Below are 11,354 nucleotides of genomic sequence, written 5' to 3' on the forward strand. Positions count from 1 at the left end.
CTCATACATTGTTAAATTTAATACTGAACATTTATATCAATACTTTTAGTAATTTAATAAATTGTGAAAAATCAAGGGTAACATAGGTCTACATTTTCAATAACACTTAAAATAACATTTTCAATAACATAATAACATTTTAAAGATTAACGTGGAGCCTTCAGTTCTTTTATTTAAATTAAAAACATAATTTTTTTTAAAGTAGACCCATTGTACTTTCAGGGCACCAAGGCCACACTGTTATGCTAATTTATTTATTTTTTACTAATTCATAAATTGCATAGATTATGGGGAGGGTTCCATTTTATAACAGACTTAAAACATATTTCGATATGATAAATTAAATGTTTGTTTTTTTTTTAAACAAATTGCAGACACAATTTGCTACCGTTTACATTTTTTTTTGTTCTCACCTTTATTGTTTTCTTCCAAAATTCATGACATGACTGATCCATACCTAGCCAAGAACACAGATCTCTAAACAAGCAACATTACGCCGTAAGAAATCAGATGGTTTTCAAACAGCAGCACCAATTGCTTGAGGGGCATCGCCAAAGAAAGCATCCGCGTCATCTGTAAGGAGCAATCTCTTCGATACATGACAATAAATAAATGAGTAAAATGTCGCTGCATAGGAGTCACACACTGCGCAGTGATCCGTCGAACTGCTTTCGACGTTCATCGATCGTTATCAAACGATGCCCTTGCATTAAAAAACACATGGAAGATATATATATACACTGACGTATTCACAACGTGAGGCACGGTGTCGGCATGATTTGATTATTCTAGAGTCTTCTGAATTCAAACGTTTCCGAAAGGAAGTAGTTCAAGGGTCCACAAAAGAGACAACGATGTATCGGACCCCCTCTGTGGTGGGCAGACCCTCGTGGTAGTGAGTGAGGCGTCCGGGGTGCATGAGCGCCAGCCCTCATGAGCCGTAACAGAGCAGTTATACCTCAAGAACCGGCATCCGCCGCCCTGAACAGAAAGTCACAGAGAGTTAATACAATCCCCTCTTGATCCGTCACGACAGCAGACAAGTATCTAAAGGGAAACGTTTCACTTAATACACATGAAAAAGGCAATTCCTCTCCGAATGAAAAAGCTAATTGATACTTTTTTTTTCTATTACAGTTGTGAGTTTATATCACAGTTCTGACTTCTCCACTTTATCGCGCAATTCTGACTCCAGAGTTCAGAGTTTACAGAGAAAGAAAAAAATACGTTATCAACCGACTTTGAAATCAAGGTATGAAGTAACCATGTGTTTATTACTGTGGAAATATCAGTCAAAATATTTGAAAATGTTTATTTTTCCCCATCGAGTCCCAAGAAAAGCGTGTTAGGCGGCGTGACGGTTTCAGGTATTTCAATATTTTAAATAATTAAATTAATGGCAAGAATAATAAATGGACAGCAGATAATTCCTGTTCAGAAAAAACTTTTTTTTTTTTTTTTGTGTAATTAACGCCGGAAAATGAACAAAACCTCAATCATTTCTAAACTCAGTAAAGCTAGCCGGTATGTGTTCTATAATATTATAAATGCTATAAAATACTATTGAAATCTAAACGCTTGCTTTTGGACGACTGAACAAATCAGTTGCCGTGATTCACATTGACCAGGAAAATGACCATTTTAATTAGGATGATATAGAAATGCACTTTAAATAAGACAGTCGTTTAATTTTTTTAGTGTAAGAAACAAGCATTTGACAGAAAACCCAAAAAGCAGTGTATAGCAGAGCCAAGCGTCATCATGTTTTTTTCTCACCTGATAGTCGATCCTCACTTGATTGAGTGCTATATTGATAGTGAAAGTAGAGGGTCGTGATGTGGTCTGAGTGAGGGCTGTTCATCAGGTTTATATCGGACTACAAACGCCAGATCAAACTGAGCCTGCAGGACACACACACACACACACACAGACACACAGAGATGAAGCATTCACATGTAAAAGGCCAAACAAGCACCTCCCTTCTGGTACATATTATAACAGCCATCATTTTATCTTGAGTATCTCAACTATCTGGTTTATGGCAGTAAAATAGATTGTGAACTCGCTTTCATTTTGAAATGCAATATTTTTTGGGGGGGGACCACGATATAAGTTTTTTTCAGGATTTGATTTGAACGTTTATTTTAAATATTAATCTTTTGTAACATTATAAATGCCTTTCTGTATATCTCAACACATTCATTTATGCATCCATTCCGAATGAAAGAATTATCATTTAAATTAAATCTTACTCACCCTTTTGAATCATTGTATTAAGGTTTCCTCAAAAATATTAAGCACCAAAAACCGTTTTCAACATTAATTAATAATAATAAGAAGAACTGTTTACCATAAAAAATAATGAATTGACATAAAAAATGATTTCTGAAGGATCACGTAAGAATGCTAAAATGAAATGACGGGAATAAATTATATTTTAATAAATTGTATTTTAAATTATATGGAAAAAACATTTTTATTGTAAAACACATTTCACAAAGATTAAAGAGATTTTAAAAATGTAAAATTGTAATATTGTCTACACAACATAAGTACTGTAAATTCGATCAAAATATTATGCAAAAAAAAAAACGTTTTTCCGTTTTTATGGGAAATAATTGAAATAGTGCAGTTCGATTTACAATAACAAAGCAAGCCTCACCCTTGTGTAGTATCCTGGATACATCTTCTCAGTGACCGGTGCTACGTAGTCCAAAAGGAACTTGTGCCATTCTTTTTCGTAGCCCACCTGATTCATGTGGATATCAATCGTTGGCACATTTTCATATCCACCTTGGATCCTATTGTCCTAAAAGCAAAAGAAATCGTAATCGTGCTCAAGGAAATCATAAACGGTGCGGGAGGGGGTGACAAAGGAGAACGGCAACATACCACATTTCCGCCTCCTGACCACTGGCCAAAATGCTCCATCTCTTCGATCATATGTTCGCAGGCCACGTCCGTGAACACGGGGAACCAGTAGACATCAGGACACGGCTGCACAGACCATTACAGACAAGTTAGGACCCGAAACTGAAATACAGCAATGTCCAAATAAAGCCCCAATGCATATCAATCATCAAAATTCAGTTTTGATACATTTACAGTAGGTACATTGCTAAATATCTTCATGGAACACGATCTTCACTTCATATCCTAATGATTTGTGGCATAGATTTTTTTTTTTTTTATTTTGACTCTTATGATGCATTATTGGTCACATATACTTTATAAAACTTTACAGATAGCCGGACAAAAGTTGTACAAAAGTTTTTTTCCATGATGCTCACCATTTAAAAAAAAAACTAAAATGTTGTAAAACATTATTCAAATTTAAAATAACTGTTTTCAATACGAACGTATTTCAAACTGCAATTTATTCCTGTGCCATAAAGTTGAATTTTCAACATCATTACTCCAGTCTTCAGCGCCACATGATCCTTCAGAAATTGATTTGCTGCTCAAGAAACATTGTTATTATTATCGATGTTATGCTACTCAATATTTGTGAGTAATCTATGATTATTTGATTAATACAAAGTACAAATTATAAAAAAATGTATTGCATCCTTGCTGAATTCTTGCTGACCTGAAACTTTTCAAAGCTATTCACAAAAGACAGGACAATAATCTTATGTATCATTAAAAACTATACTCTTAAGAAAATGCTGCTAGTTTTGTAATGCCTTGTTGGAATACTCACCGTTTCTATAAATTCAGCTTTCAAAACTTTGGAATAATTCTTATGAATGTATCTTTCTTCCCATTCCTGAAATGAAAGAACGGTAAGGCAAAAACAAAGAAGCAAAGGAAAAAAGCAGGAATGTCTTGTGTAATATTCGATTAAATGTTGTGGAGATTTTGTCTTACCGTGGGATTTTCGAAGATCTGCCAGAGATCATTGTGCAAGTGGTTTGTCTGGTAATTTTCAGTCGATAAAACCCGACCGTAAGCGTGCATATTTGTTACGAACATGAAGACACCCTAGAAACGAGGTGTATAAATATAAATATAAATCGGCAGCATATATTTACAACACGTGTTATTTACTTAAGAGTTTGATGTCTGACCTTGTTTCGAACTTTGGAGCAGAAGGCCATATCTGGATCCAGCGTTGCAGATTCGAACAGGTCCGGATCTTTGAGGTCAGTCCTCAATGCATCGGCTTTCAGCAGGAATATGTGAGAGACGTATGGGACGCTCCACAAACCTCTGCGGAGAGACACCAGAGCAGCTTTAAAGACCGCTTCCTGTTTTTTTATCATATTAGACCTCCGTCCGTCCTCTACTCTCTTCTGCTCGCCGAGCCTGCTTTTATTTGTTCCAAAGAACAGCAAAAATATTTTCACCGTACAAAATAACCGTTTTCTATTTTAATATCTAGTCATTTATTCCCGTGATTTCGAAGCTGAATTTTTTGCGTCAAGTTTCAAACGGATGGGTAGAATTATTTCAGGTTTCTTTTATAAATGGAGAGTTCAGAAGAGCAGCTTTTATCCGAAATCGAATCTTTTGTAACATTAGAAATGTGTTTGTCGAACGCTCAATTCAAAGCATCCATGCTAAATTAAAGTATTAATTTCTATAATCGTTTTTCTATTTATCAAGGAATCTTTTAAAAACGGTACTAAACGGTTTTAAATATTGATAATAAAATTATTGTTCGAATCCGGAGCAACGACGGGAGTGAGATTGGACTAATGATGCTTTGAACGCAGAAATTTGTGACATTTTAAAACCAACTCAAATGCATTTTTTTGTATTTTAGATCAAATAAATGCATGATTTGTGAGAAGATGAGAATTCTAAAAAAACAAAAAAAACATTAAAAGTCTTACTGCTCAAAAACTGTAGTGTATTTAGTGGATTCTCAAAGAAATGAACTAAACTTACTTGGCGCTTGTCTTTGAACTATGTCCACGTAATCCTCTGATCTGGCGAGTAGCCGCTCTGCGCTGAGAGCGCCCCAGAAGTTCGGCCCACACAGACGCCCAGGTTTGGTCATCATCGTGCAATAAAAAAAAAGGCCTATGAAAGACAAAAACATTCGATTTTTCTCGATAGAGCACAGGAACTGCATTGCCAGGTTCATTCTGTACCTCATGCCTTACTTATCGCTACTTATTGAGCTCGATAAGTATTTTAAGCGTGTCTTCATTCTTTAAAACCACATCCACGCCTATGCTGAAGAAGTATTCTCCGCAGTCAATGTTGTCTCTAATACACATATCGCTGCAGAACGAGGAAAAAACAAAAGAGATCAATGGAATATTTAAAGCACAGAGGAGCCACGGGCCGTGCACAAGCTATATGCTGTTTTGGATACGGTCATAAGTAACCAAATATACTCAGTTTAAGCTTTTATTAAAAATGTATATTAAAGAGAGCACTTACAAGCCTCCATATTACGCGAGGTCACGGCGTCTATATCCTCCTCCGACCAATCAGCTTCACTCCCTGGTATTCAGGCTCGTGATGCTCTAGAAAGGAATGCGTCATGGGCTTCGTGGTGTGATTCTGCAAAGATATAGATTCAAAGAATTGTCCTCGCTATATGCGTGGAGCATAACAAAGCATCTATGAAGAATCGATAATAACGAGGCAACCTGACCTATCAATATACAAAAGGTTCACGTGAAAAAACGCTGTTTAAGGACATTCGATCCGATCTGATACGTATAAAGACCCAAATTATGAAAAGAATATCATACGATACTCAACAGGCACAATGTATCTAACAGAGTAGCTGGTGTTTCCATCCACCTATTTTTTCTGCACATGTTACACAAAAAGATGCTGTTTGGAAATGCTAAGATGAGCATGCAATGCTCATATATACTAAGATGAACTTATCCGGGAAAACTTGCGCGATGAACTATGACGGAAACATCGATTACACAATAAATTCCTTAATGTGCATTAAAAAAGACATTTGTTATTTTACTGCTTGCAAAAAATAATTATATACAGTGCTTTCTCCTACTGCAGTATCTTTTGATCTTTTCAAATGGTGCATTTATTTGCACATTTTTTATGCAATATTCAATGCACTTAAGTTTAATTTATAAACATTGAACGATATATGTATATGTGTGTGTATATATATATATATATATATATATATATACACACACATATCCATATATATATATAAAATATATATATATATATATATATATATATATACACACACACACACACACATACATATATATATATATATATATATATTATATAAATTTTAACATAATATTACCTGATTATAGATGAATAATTGTAAATGGTTTTGGGGTATTTGAGGTTAAGTTAAAAATGCTCAAAAAACACAGTGACAAAGGGTGTAGGCTGCTGGATGAAGATCCTGATAGACAACCACAGGATATTCACTCTCCTGCAGACAAAAAAAGATCAAAAATTCATAAAGCAAACAATTTTATAGCTAAAGCTTTATTTCAGCTGAAATGTATATGTTACAGATGTGTCTATGGGACGCTTAGAACTTGAACAGGGAGATATGCAGCTGTTATAATGCTTATTAATTTACTTGATTAATTCTCTTTTTGATATCTATTTACTAGAATTATTTAACCACATGAAATTGTACTGAGCCCCTCGCATAACATGCATTATATAATGTCCACCAATTAAGAATCTAAACACAGCAATTTCCTTTTATAAATGGCTTTCATGTTTAATGTAATAATAATAAGAATAAGAATAAAACACTGATGGTTATACTAATAATATAAGGCCCACCTGGAGTCCAGAAAGCGGTCAGAGAGTCTCATGCATAAACTGTGCAGCCGGACTCGAATGTCCACACATTTGGGATATAGTTCCCCAGGTAGTTTATCTGGAAGCTGAAAGAAACGGGCGTGACACGATTAAACCAAGAAACGGAAAGTCGAAAAGCTCTTTGCTATTATTTGAAGTGAACGCTTTACTTTGGTGGGTCCGTTTCCATGGATAATAACAGGCAGCGTGTCGTAAAGCACATTTCTGGCTCGCATAACGTCCATCTTCAAACTTCAGCACGACCTCATCTGTTTATACGATTAAAACATGACTGGCATTAACATTGTGATTAAAATCCCGCTTCTGCAGCCGAATTCAGCTTGATGCTGTGTTAAATATCCACTGCACGTTTATAAAAGATTTCTCTCATAAATGCTTGAAAGAATCTCTTTAAACAGCCTTTTGAAGCCGAAAACAGTGAACCTTTCAGATGGTGAAGAACCAGGAAATGAATTCCAATGGATGTGATATTAACCGAGGGATTCGTGAGCAGCACTAATGTTCTTCTTAAAGTCACTGCATCGATATTAATATGTAATGTGTTTACAGTGTTTAATGTAGTGTTTTACATTACTTGTACCTACTCTTAACCCTAACCCTTTACATGCTGTCAGTTAATATCGCTTTCTGTACATAAACACAGCCTAAAAATAAAGTGTGTAGCATTTTTTCATCAAATACAGTTAACCTTACGAAAAAGCAGTATGCTTTAAGTTTATTTTATTAAGTATACTAGTAAGTCAGTGTATGTCTAGAACTTGTACCATTTTAATACTCCTTGGGACTAAATTGGCCCACTTTCTAGTATATATAAAAGTACAAAGTAACAACAGTACATTTCAAGTACACGCATTAGTTTACATCAGTATTCTTAGCTTGTACGGCAATTATACTAAAAGTGAACTTAAAGGTATACTTATAGTTTTACTTGTAGTAAAATTTTTAGTTGTACATTTTTGTGTACAATTTAATGTATTTTTAGTACAGTTTGAAGCATAGTCTTATTGCAAGTATACAGTTTTCTTAAAGTGAACATTACATCACACTTTAAGTATGCTACTTGGTCCCTATTTCATTTGTATGCATTTTGTCATACGAATATCTGAACATACAAAACACCGAAAGAAAGAACAGAGTGTATCTGCTTGTAAACAAAAACACTTTCTTCTGACTCCACGCATTTCTTTTTATAACATTGGTAACATCAGGTTACATGCGGAGGCATCTGTTGTTTCGGCTTTCTTCTTCACTTGTGTTTTTTAAACTTCTGTACAGGAGATATATCCATCGTGACAACAGCGAAAAACACGGATTCTACGAGCACAGATACGCTTAGTCTTTTTCTAGGTAGTAGTCAAGTATACTTGAATGTCATTTCAAGTATATTTCCGAGAAGCACAGTCTTTAAGTTTAAAAGATATATGCTAATAGCACACTTGAATGAGGGACAGACATTTTAATCTGAATTACTGAACCATACAATGAACTGCTAGTTTTTGTTTACTTCATGGTTATTAATCTTCTTACAAATGGCAGCACACCTAAATATTTATGTGCTGTGATAAGAAGTTAAAGAGTGTTTTCTAGGACCCTAGGACCGCGCAAATGCTGCACACCTGGGCTGCCAGTGTCCAGCTGCGATGGTGCACGTGTGCACAGGCACATCTGACATTCAACAGGCAGCTGGGAAAGCCGCTCTCCCCACAGCCCTGGCGGCGAGTCAAAACTACGCCCGCCAGCCAACTCAAATAAGCGCTCCAGTCCACGTGGAGACCCATCGGCGTTCGAGACTCTCGGCGGTTCCCTCATTAAACCGAGCAGCTACAGCAAGAGGAAAACTTCCCAGCGGTAACTCTACTGACGCTGCACCGGAGGCCGTAAAAAAGGATGTTTTTCCTCCAGAGAGCTGATGCTAGTGAGAATTTTGGTAAGAGCCTTAAAGTTTAAACGGAGTTTATGTGCAGCTGTTCTCCACTTAAACCTCTAACAGCTGTATTTCTAAAGCTGACCGTGAAGACACGAAATGACACACTTACTTTCGAGAGTCTCCGTGTAGATTCTGGAACAATCTGCACTTGTTGTTCAGAGTTATATTTATAGACTTCTAAAGAGGAAATGACAGGGAAGAGAACGTCAAAACGCTGCATAAACACATTTAATACGTACATTACTGAAACTGTGAATTTGAGCGTGCGTGCTCTGAAAACAAGCTTAGATATCTTAAAACGGAGCAATAAAGTTTTAGAAAACCACGCTGTAACCAACGAACCACGCCAAACAACTCACTCTTTTCTCCGGTTGATGTAGGTCTTGGTGAAATAGAGTTGGTCGCTGTCACTGTCTGCTCCCCGACCAGTCCAAAGCATCTTCTTAAGGTTAGGTGCGAGCCAATGAAGTTTGTAGAAGAAACAAATCATCCAGCGTTACAGCGGAAAAGCCTATAAATACACAAAACCCATGGTTATCCAGCTTAGAGGATGATTTAAACTTGTCTTTTAATTAATAGTCATGAAAAGAAGGAAGAGAGACGATTTTTTCAGAGAGACCACAGATGGCAATAAAGACTGTAAAGCCGCTTTCTGATTATTTGACATCTGTTTGTTAGTCTCTGACATCACTTTATAAATATGGAGTGCTTTTGGGAACGCTTTTGAGAGATTGTGAGGAAATTAAAAGTCTTAGTAAAGCAGCGCTTTTCTCGGTAAAGTTAGCTCTCTACAAAGACTAAGAATATACAAGGAAAAAATGAGATTTGATTGATGATACAAGATATTTATAATTTGTTTCATGCACCGCTGTTTCCAAAACCTATAAGTATTCATCCACACTTACTAATACTAATAATTTAATAATTTAGGCATAATTTAAAAACAAAACCCAATTATAGTACCTACTGTAATCAGAAAGTAAAGTATAATTGTATTTTTACAATTAATACTGTATGTAATTTGAGTTGTAATGATTTTCAAAAGATATTTTAAAAGTATTGACAGGACAAAAAAATTATATATATATATATATATATATATATATATATATATATATATATATATATATAATCATTTAATTATTTATATATATATATATATATATATATATATATATATATATATTTTTTTTTTTTTTTTAAGCTTTTTTTGCCATTTATTTATTTTGCTATTGTATTTCAACAATAAAACATTATCTTAATGGTCCTAAAAGCCTCTTTGTATTTAAATAAAATAAAATGTATTCTACTGATTTTGTGTTGAAATCTATAATACATTTAAATGAACATCAACACCATAATAATGATGTCATGTCATAAGTATTAGAGGGAAACTCTTTATTTTCTTTGAGTTTCTGAACTGGTTGCAGCTTCTGTAATTGCAATTCTGTGATGATTTTTGTTTCATCTAAAAATAAAACTCCCAAATCAGTACATGAAGCATCCAGCTCCTAAATGAACATCCCAGAAAAACTTGAACACACTAATAACTCAAATCATACCGTGTGACACTGAGAAATCATAAATAATGACTCGTAATATACACAAAAATTGAGCTAATAGTGCATCTAAAGCTCAGCAGAGAACAAGAGAGGAATACATGCCTTCCTGCTCCTAAGGAAATCTCTTTCCCCTTCCTGACATGAGAGGGATACTTGTCTTCCAGGTGACGTCTGGCCAGATGAGCGCATCTCAGTAGAAAACACAACTCTAGGTTTGGCCTGCTGGAAACTTCTTCAGCAGCTCTTTCTGCCCAGAGAGAAAAGATCACGTAGTGAGCTGTGGAAATGATCAATCATAGGGGCCAACGATCAGCACAGACATATCCGAATATCGCGAGGTATAATCGAGCATAGCCACCTATCCACAAAAAAGAATGACTTTGTTCTCCTCCTGTATAATCCTCCAGAGCAGACTTCAGCAGGCGCACCTTCTGCCTCCACCCGGGAGAAGACATGTAATCTCCACCTTTCCATGTTTCACCTCATGGCCCCAGAACCTAAAAACAGCAGAGGAATTCAGGCATCAGTCTGCAGATTACAGACCATCAACTGTGTTATAAACCATTAACCTTACATGCTTTAGTAAATTTGGATTTTTTTTTAGTATACATCATGACCTGTACTACGAGTTATATAAGGTACAAGCAGTAGCGATTTATGCTTTATGATTTAAATAAGTTATAGATGGTGAATGATATTTTTGCCATGTTTAGTATGCAGAGTGATGATGAATCAACTAAGGTGTTATTACAAGAAAATGAAAATACTAATTACGCCTCTCCTTTTAACAACCAATTTGGTTGAAAGAACTGAATAACCGATGACAGACGGGAGCAAAGATTACCTGAAGAAAGGTATGTTGAAACTATGACACATATATACAGGCATATCAATAATTACCTATTTAATTGCACATTTGAATTGAAGATTAATCATAGCCTATAACCCCAATAACAAAAAAAGAGTAACACTTTGTTATGATTACCTCTATCTGCATCATCTGTCCTAATCCTGCCGAATACCTAAACTTACTGCTTCTGCACTAACTTAGGAAATGAAACCAAGCAGCA

General features: G+C 35.4%; 1 pseudogene; it reads right to left on the reverse strand.

Moving 5' to 3' along the window:
* Positions 1–322: 322 nt before the first annotated feature.
* LOC122332650 lies at positions 323–10,758 on the reverse strand (annotated as a pseudogene).
* Between the last annotated feature and the right edge of the window lie 596 nt (positions 10,759–11,354).

The sequence above is a fragment of the Puntigrus tetrazona genome, unplaced genomic scaffold, assembly GCF_018831695.1.
Source record: "Puntigrus tetrazona isolate hp1 unplaced genomic scaffold, ASM1883169v1 S000000130, whole genome shotgun sequence".
In the NCBI taxonomy this organism is placed as follows: domain Eukaryota; kingdom Metazoa; phylum Chordata; class Actinopteri; order Cypriniformes; family Cyprinidae; genus Puntigrus; species Puntigrus tetrazona.